Below are 8,847 nucleotides of genomic sequence, written 5' to 3' on the forward strand. Positions count from 1 at the left end.
GCCGTAGAGGCTGGATGTGGAAGAAGACAGGCCTCCGGCTCAGACTCTTCTGGACGTTCCCAGTTCCAAGCTTAGACTCAAATGCATCCACACATACACACACATACACCACCCCCGCCTTCCCTGTTTGTCTAATAAGGAAACCTTTTTGACCTAGCCAGTTAAAAGTCCTGGCCCTTTGCCTCATTACTGCCAAGCCCAAAACTAAAGAAGTGAAAACTGGCAGCCTTGGGCCGCCTTCAACCTGGCAACTGCCCCTCAGGGTCTGTATCTCAAAGTCCCAGCCTCTCAATAGGGCTGTGTTTTCAATCCTGGTTAAACAAAGCGCAGGGTCTCCCTCCTGGGCCTGAGCTCTCCATTCTCAGCTTTCTGTGGGGGATTAAGAGCTGCTCTCTTGTTTGGGTGTCACTCTCCCTTTGAACCACTGTGGCTTCATCTGGTTTCAGGCTCAGCTTCCTGCCAGGAAGTGGATTTACCTCTGATTTGTTGTTACTCTCTCCACAGGATGATGCCAGGGGGAGTGAGTCCTTCTCCCCAGACACTCCCACCTCGAGTTTCCCCTCCCCTCCCCCATCTCTCTCCAGCCAGATTTCCCAAAATAGTGCCCAGCTACCTCCTCCTCCCCCTGAATTCTCCTGCCACGCAGGCAAAGGTGGGGACCCCTGAAGTGTGGGTGGTGTCCCACGCCTGCTCACTCTGGGAGGCACAAAGGCCAGTGAGTTGGAGATGGCTGAAAAGCTGGATGTGTGCTGGCCAGGCTCTGGTACAAGAGAATCCTGAAGCCCTGGAGCTATTCTCAGTCTTTTTGAGAGTCCCAGAAAAATGAGTGACAAGGATGTTTCTGCCCTGGATGCCAATCTTACAGTAAAGCCAGATCTCTTGAGTGCAAATCTGGGGCTATTTCTACCTTATCACTTTTTACATGTGTATATATATTTTTTTACCTGTATTCACAATACACAGAATATTACAGACACAGGCCTTGGGGTGGAGAGTGTGTATGTGTCATGTAGGAAGGAGGATGAAGGCCAATTGATTTTAGGTACCCTGACATCTAGGCAAAACATTTTTCTGGAGGGGAGGCTACTGTTCTTATTCTAGAAAAGATTTTCTGGAAAAGTTCAGGAGAAATATCAAAGTATAGTGAGGCCGACATTACTTATACTGTATAGAAAGTGGTTGTCCAGCAGCCTACAAAAGTAACATTTATTCGTAATCAGGGAAGGCTGAGCTGTGGCAGAAGAACCCATATTGGCCCATATTTCTGGAAATCCTACTGAGGGGCCCTTATACGCAGAGGAGTCCCTGAATAGCTTTCTAGATCTCAGGGAAGAAAAGCTAAAGAAAGGGAAGGAGACTATCTCTGGATCAAGGCAGGTGTTTTTTTTCTTTGTTTTTATTTTGTTTTATCTGCTCTCCTCCTACACTACCTGTCAAAAGAGGAAATTACACTCCAGAACTCGGAACGAAGAATCTGAGTTGCACTGCGATTAAAACAGACTCAGGTGTGTCTGCGCGCGCGCGTGCGCGCACGGGCAGGCAGGCAGGAGGGAGAGAGATGGGTAAGAGAACTTGGAAACCTTCACGGGAGGAGGAGGATGGAGGTGTAAGGCAGCTAAAATTTAAGGGCGAAAAAAGAAAGGTAGCTCAAGTGGACTAGCAGAGGCAAAGGGAAGCCTGCAAATGCCACCAGCCAGGCCCGGCCCTACTCTGTGTGCGTGGTCGGTCGTGGGCCCTGACCGGCACTGGCCCGGGCCCTGTCTGCCATTCTCCTCACAAAGCCGGGGTTGTGCTCTTGGCAGGGCTGGGCCTCCCTGTCGCTGAGCTCCTGGCTGCGGCTGCCTGCCCTGGGAACCTCCCTTTGCAGCCAGAGGCCCCAGATTTGTCCAAGTGCCAGTACCTAATGAGGAGCTCATTTGAATCCATGAAAGTACCAGGGAGCAAGGAGACATGCTAATTAAAGTGATTGCTGTTCTTTAATTAAGCAATAATTCGCCCAAAGAGGGCATTCTCATGCAAATAGAGCCCTCTTGGGTGAGGTAAGGGCTTTGGGCAACAGCTGAGATGTGTTTAGAAGGCCCTGAGCTTTGGAGGGCAGGGATCCAGAATGCCCCATTGAGCAGTGTGATAGAGGGAGGAAATAATCCCCGTGGCCCGCGCTGCCTTTTGTCTCTACAGGCTTTGGCTGTGGAGCTGTGGGAGGCAGGGACCCTGCACCCCTGCTGCTCCTTTCCCCTCCTCGCCTCCCTGTGCCTTCTCTCCCAGAGATGCTTTCAGAGCTGTGTGGGGTGGAGAGGTTTGTGAGACAATGTCTAGTGTAGCCTTGGAACAATCCATGTCCCAATTATCAGAGCACTGGCACAGAAAAGTTGCAAAGGGGTAGGAATGGGGGCTTCTGAGCATTCATAAACATGGAAGATCCTACAAGAGGACAAGCTGCATTTATCAGCTGTCATGATATAGTAGTAGAAAGAGCACTGCAATTAGTCATCCACCTGGGCGACTATGGCTAAGCCACTTTCCCGCTCCAAGACTCAGTTTCCTCATCTTTAGAATGGGTTGTGCTAATGATGGCCTCACGCAGTTATTGCGTGGATAAAAGGATGTGATGTACCGGGAACAGGGTCTGGCACCTCATCCAGTGGTTCTTGATCTGAGGTGCTGTGCACACAGAGTAAGGCTGCCGGATAAAATATATCTTTATATTTTATTTGCTAAATCTGATAAACTTACCCCTGGGGACACTGGCAATGTCTAGAGATATTCTGGATTGTCACAGCTGGAGGACTGAGTGCAACTAGTGTCTGGTGGTGAGAGGCCAGGGATGCTGCTAAATATCCTACATGGCACCGGACAGTCCCCACAACAAAGAATCATCTGGCTCAAAATATTGATTGTGCTCAGGTTGAGAAGTCCTGATGTAAATAGCACTTGATAAACCAGAGTTAGATGAACAATAAATAAGGAGATGGCACATTTTCAGAAGCAGGATCAATGATGTGGTTGTAAATCACCCCTGGGACCAACTCTTCAAAGTACAGTTGTCCCCCTTATCTCTAGGACCCCCAGTGGATGCCTGAAATCATGGATGGTACCGAACCCTGTATATACTATAATTTTTCCTCTACATACATACCCATGAGAAAGTTAAATTTATGCTTTAGGCACAGTAAGAGATTAACAATAATAATAATAAAGTAGAACATTTATAAAAATATACTGTAATAAAAGTTATGTGAATACGGTCTCCCTCTTTCTTTCTCAATAGCTTATTGTATTGGACTCACACTTCTTGTGATGATGTGAGATAGTACGATGCCCACATGATGAGATGAAGTGAGGTGAATAACGTAGCCATTGTGATGTAGTGTTAGGTGACTATAAGGGTCTCTTGAACACAGGCACTGCAACACTACTGTAATGGTTGACCTGACAACTGAGAGAGCTCCTAAATGACTGACTGGCAGGGAGCATCTATAGCCTGAACCCATCGAACAAGGGGATGATTCATGTCCTGGGTGGGATGGAGCGGGATGGTGCAAGATTTCATCACAATACTTGGAACACCTCATAATTTAAAATTTATGAAGTATTTATTTCTGCAATTTTTCCATTTAATATTTTTGGAATGTGGTTGACTATGGGTAATTGAAACCATGGATAATAGTTTTTATCTGTATTTCTCTTTTCTCAAAAGGAAGAGTTAGGACAATAATTGTGTTTTAAATAACTGAACAAACAGACTGATGCTAAGTGGTACAGGCTGATACTGGGAGCCCCATGCAGAAAGCGGGATCAAAGAAATTGGTTATAAATGGAAGGAGTTTCAGAGACAGCCCAAAGCCAGCTCTAATGTGAGAGGGAGGTGAGTCTTCATGAAAAGAGAGCCCTGGAAGAGGTACCTTGGCCCAGACTTGGGCAGCTGAGAGCAGGTGTCAGTGACTCTTGGGCTGTGAAGAGAGAACTATACTCATTCCTTGCCTTTGACTATAATAGTCACAGGTACCTAACACTTGTGTTGAGCTTACTGTTCTAATTCTCACAACAGCCTAGGGGGGAGGTACTATTATTAACCCCATTTTGCAAATATGGAAATTAAATACCTTGCCCAAGGCAGATATCTTAAGAGCCAGGATTTCACCAAGCTGGTGTCTGAGGCTAGTAGAGCTGGAAATTAAGTCTGCCCTGAGACTTCCTCAGTGGTCACTGATCTTGAGGTGTCATCATCTTGCTGCATGGGAGTTGGGCCTTCAACAAAGTGCCCCTTTTGTCCATCCAGGCTGCTTTGTGGATCCCAAACTGTGTCTGTACTTGGGGGCTTTGGGTCCTCTGACAGACAGCTAGAGGGCAAAGGTAAGGATGGAGATGGAGTCACCCAACCTGGTTTTGCCCATCAGAGTTGGCCTCATATGCTGAATGCTGGCTCATGCTCTGACTACCTAGGCAGTTTTCCTAACTTCTAGGACCAACGTGGGGGTGGTCTGGTACTTCTAGAACTGCCTTCGCAATAGCGTATGTCTCAGGTGGAGCACGTGCACTGCGGTGGGGGAAACAAAAGGCAGAAAGTCAACAAACCAGGCAGCCAGTGACAGAAAGATCAAGCCTCTTGCTCCCAGAAATCTTGGACCTCTTTCAATTTTGTGTTCACTTGCTGCAAAATAAATGTTTTGTGTTACAAGTAGACAGAGATAGTATCTCATCACCCCTACCAGTTCAGCGCTGCCTCTGCCAATCTCTCTCTCCACACTTGGCAGGGGAAGGAGCATGGAGAAAAACAGGACCAGGTTCTGTTTGCAAAACATTTTCATCAGTCAAAAAACTGCCAGAGTTGTGAATATTAAATAAACCCTGACTCATGGAGACGTATACCTAGCTTTGCCTTGCTGATCTGCTGGGTAACAGACAGAGTTACATTACTTTAGAAGTGACAGGTCTAACATTCTGCAGACTTCTCAGAAGGGCTCTGGCTTTTTCTGAACAAAGAACAATCCACAAAAACGCCCATGGTTTGCAATGCATAGGAGTCTATTTACAGGATCACAGACTCGGGCCCTCTCCTTGGTCAGAAGGGACCGAGTGAGATCACCCATTTAAGTGCCTTCCACCTCCAGGTGGGGCTGGGCAGCCTGACAGTCTTCTGCCAGCAAATTTAGTGAGAGTGTGGCCCAGATCTCAGGCCCTTACAGTGAGTTCCCTAAGGGCCAGCCCCATTTTTTTTCCATTGCAGAATTTATAAGTGGGTTTGAAATGAGAGCATAGAGTTGCTTTGCCAGGAACAAAGGTTTTCAGTGTATTTCAGTCACTAACCTAAGACACCATAATATAAGTCAGGCTCCCTTCTCCCTAGCTCTAGCCAGTCTTGAAGTACAAGTTCATCCAAAAACAATAATAGGAACAGTATTACCAATATTTACACTGAGCTTACTACGTGCAAGGCATTGTTCAAATCCTCATAAAACCAGAAGGGAGTTACTATTATCACCATCATTTTGCAGAGAGGAACTTTCCTAATTTCCTTATTCTTAAATCAGGCAAGGCTCTCCCTCCGTCCTTTCGCTTCTCATTGGATATCCAGGTTGTCTCCAACATTCTGCATATGAACAATGTCTTTTATTAGCCTTGAAACAGTCCAGCCCAGCTCTTTCTGTAGCTCTTTTCCCAAGAACCATTTCTTTCTTCCTCTTTAAACCCATAACCTCAGTCTACACCATAACAAAATGAGTGTTCGCTTATATGCTGTTTTGCATGGTTTTCCTCATTGTTGTGGAGACACATCCAAAAGGCTGCACAGCATAGGGGTTTCCTGGGGATTCTGATGCTCACCTGCTCAGGTTTGATTTCTGCTCTGTCCTTTTTAGCTGTATCACCTTGGGTGAGTTCCTCAGCCTCACTGAGCTTTAGTCTCCTCATCCTCATATAAAGTAGGAATAATAATGCCTACTTCAAAGGAATGTTAAATGAGTAGTTATAGAAAGTGCTTAGAACTTAATAGGTACTGACACTTAATAGGTACTACATAAGTGTATATTTTATCACAGTGAAAAGACTAAGTGTCTCAAGGGCAGGGATGCTATTGTGCCCTTCCACAGGTGCCAAGCTAATGATGAACAAATAAGAAAACTTGATAAGCCTTTGCTGACTTTCCTGGTCTTTGGCTGCTCAACAAAATGGTGGGAAGATATATCCTGACCACTCCCAGAAAGCAGCAAAATACCAGTCGAACACAAAGAAGTAGAGGAATGTTACTTTTGCTTTAAAATATCTTGTAGGTACTTAGTAAATATCACTGAATAAATTCATCACACTTAAAAATCAGCAAACCAATTAAAATTGAGAACTATGACAATTTCAGTGTTTAAAGGTAGACAGAGAAACAGGGAAAAAGAAGAAAGAAGAGGGATGGTGATCTGCTCCACCCCCTCGTGACTTTGCCTCACTTTCCCAAGTGCATGTCAAGTTCAGTAGCTCAGAGCCACCTCTAGGGCAGCCTACGGGTAGAAGTAGGCTTGGATCCAGGCACTAGAGAAAAACACAGCACTGCAGCTCCAGACTGTGGCTGCTAAAGTTGCCGAAAAGAGAGCCAGAGAATAATCATCTTTCTGGTGACTTCCCGCTACAGACAGACCACAGGACTCACAGAATCCAGGTGGGTCGAACATCTCAAAGAGGTCCTGAAATGTTTCCCATGTTAGAGGACAATAAAAGCTAGTCTTCTCAGTCCGGAAAGGGTCCTCAAGATTACATGCCCCGTGATCACAAGCGTAAGATGCTGACTTGTGAGAGAGAAGGTCAATAAGGGCCTTGCAGAAAGGAGCAAGCTATCTCAACCAGCCTCATACATGGAGGCAAGGGACTGGACCTATGAGCTCAAGAGGGCACATAGAGTCCCCAAAGTCATGGCTCCTGATGGTTGGTAAAAAAATTATTTCACTCTAGAAAAAAGTCTCAGAGTACCTACATTTTGGTGTTAGTTTGCTTTATTTCAGTCCTAAGTCATTCCTTCTATGGAAAAGCCCCACTTTTCTGTCCTTGGGTATTCGTAAAGAATGTTAAGCACAGTATCTCCTCAGGCACAGTGCTTTAATCAAGGTGGAAGCCCTTTGTGAAGGGGCCCAAGAGATGCTGGGCTGCAGGAGGGGCTAATTGGCTCAGTATTGAGCTTTGGACAAATCCGTGAAATGAATACAACAGAGGAATGGGAGAGAGGTGTTCCTGAATGAAGGTGGGGGTCTGAGAAGGATGGGGGTGGGGACATGTGAACGGGCTCTTCTACAGGTCTTCTCATGCCCCCTCTCAATCTGTGACCATTCGCACAGGTGCAGGGGGGTCGCTAATCTCAGCCCCTAAGGCATTTCTGTCACCAGAGAGATTACTGGCTTTGGGGCAAGCAGAGAAAGTGCACTGGGCCTTGTCTGGAGGAAAAATTCTCCTATACTCTTCAAGGTTCTTCTGGCTGGAGTAATAATCAAATTAAGAAGAGACAGATTAGCAGGAGGAAAAACAAATTAAAGTTTAATAGCATGTAGAGACCCAGGAACATGAAATAACTCACTAAAATGGGAGAAGCCACCACCTTAAATACCACCTTCTTCTAAAAACAAAAGATGTTATGGGGTGGGGAGTCAGTTATGGGGGTGACCAGGAAAGGAACAAAAAACGAGAGTAGTATTGTTACATAGATTTAAGTTCATGGCTTCTCCGTTGATAGTGAAGGGAGGCCTAGAATAATGAGAGAAACACCCTTATAAATGTAAATGCCTTTTACAAAGGATAACTTTTACATGGTTTTCAGAGCTTCTCCCAAGTCTGTTTTTTCTTAAAATTAACCATGCTAAAATAATCAATACCCCAAAGTAGCATATTTCGGGGTGCCAAACTCTGCTCCTCTTCAGCCTTAATTGTAGGCAGGACAAAGGGCTAAATGTGTGCTGTGATCTGAAGAGTGGAGGAGACAGAAGGTACCCAAATCCAAAATATCTCCCTAGGGATCTGCTCTGGAATCTGAAAGTCTGCTCCTGGAGAAGCACCTCCTTAGATTTCGGGAGAACTAGTTATGAAACTGTTATCAGTGATTGACACTTTAGATTGAATTCGTTCTCTCAAGCCTCTTTAGCCTGAAGACAAGCTGAAAAGCCCATAGCCTGGTTATATCTCCAACTAGGAGAAACCAGGAGAAAAATCTCTGTCTCTTTCTCCACTGCAGCCCCCTCATTAACTACGGAAGTCCCTGAAGCAAGGAGGAGAGAACACTGAGTGAAGGCTTTGTAACGGTGCAATGGCTCATCAGAGAGGCATGAATTGGAAGTGGAAGAGAAATTGCCCCAATTTAAATTACCCTTCAGTTCTGCCACATTGGTAAACCTCTCTCATTCAGGTGTCTAGCTCCCAGGTGCTCTCTCCCTACTTGCTTCCCCTCCTTTTCTGATGTAAATGTGAAAGTAAAGGCTGTATCCAAAAGTGCTATGAAGAGAGTAACCCAAGACATGAGCCATCACTTCTCTACTCTCCTATGTCTGATCCAAGATGCTAGAGTTTCAGGGTCCCTTCTCAGGGCATCTTCTCCCTGCTCACTCCCTGGTCCCAGGTCTCTCTCACCCCCAGGGACGTGATAAGGACGAGATGTAGATCAAGTCAGTAACAAAGAGTTTCCAATTCTCCCAGGAAATTTGGTACTCACAACCCAGAGTAACTGGGGGACAGGTAGGGGGTCAATGAGCTGGTGAAGGATGTACAAAAGGAGAGGATGGGGCACAAAAGAGGAAAAACTGGGAAGCACGATGGCTAGGACAGGGCATGTAATTGGGAAAAAGACACAAGGACTTTCAGAGGCCCCAGTTCAGAACCATT

Source organism: Pteropus medius, unplaced genomic scaffold (assembly GCF_902729225.1).
Source record: "Pteropus medius unplaced genomic scaffold, Ma_sr-lr_union100, whole genome shotgun sequence".
NCBI lineage: Eukaryota > Metazoa > Chordata > Mammalia > Chiroptera > Pteropodidae > Pteropus > Pteropus medius.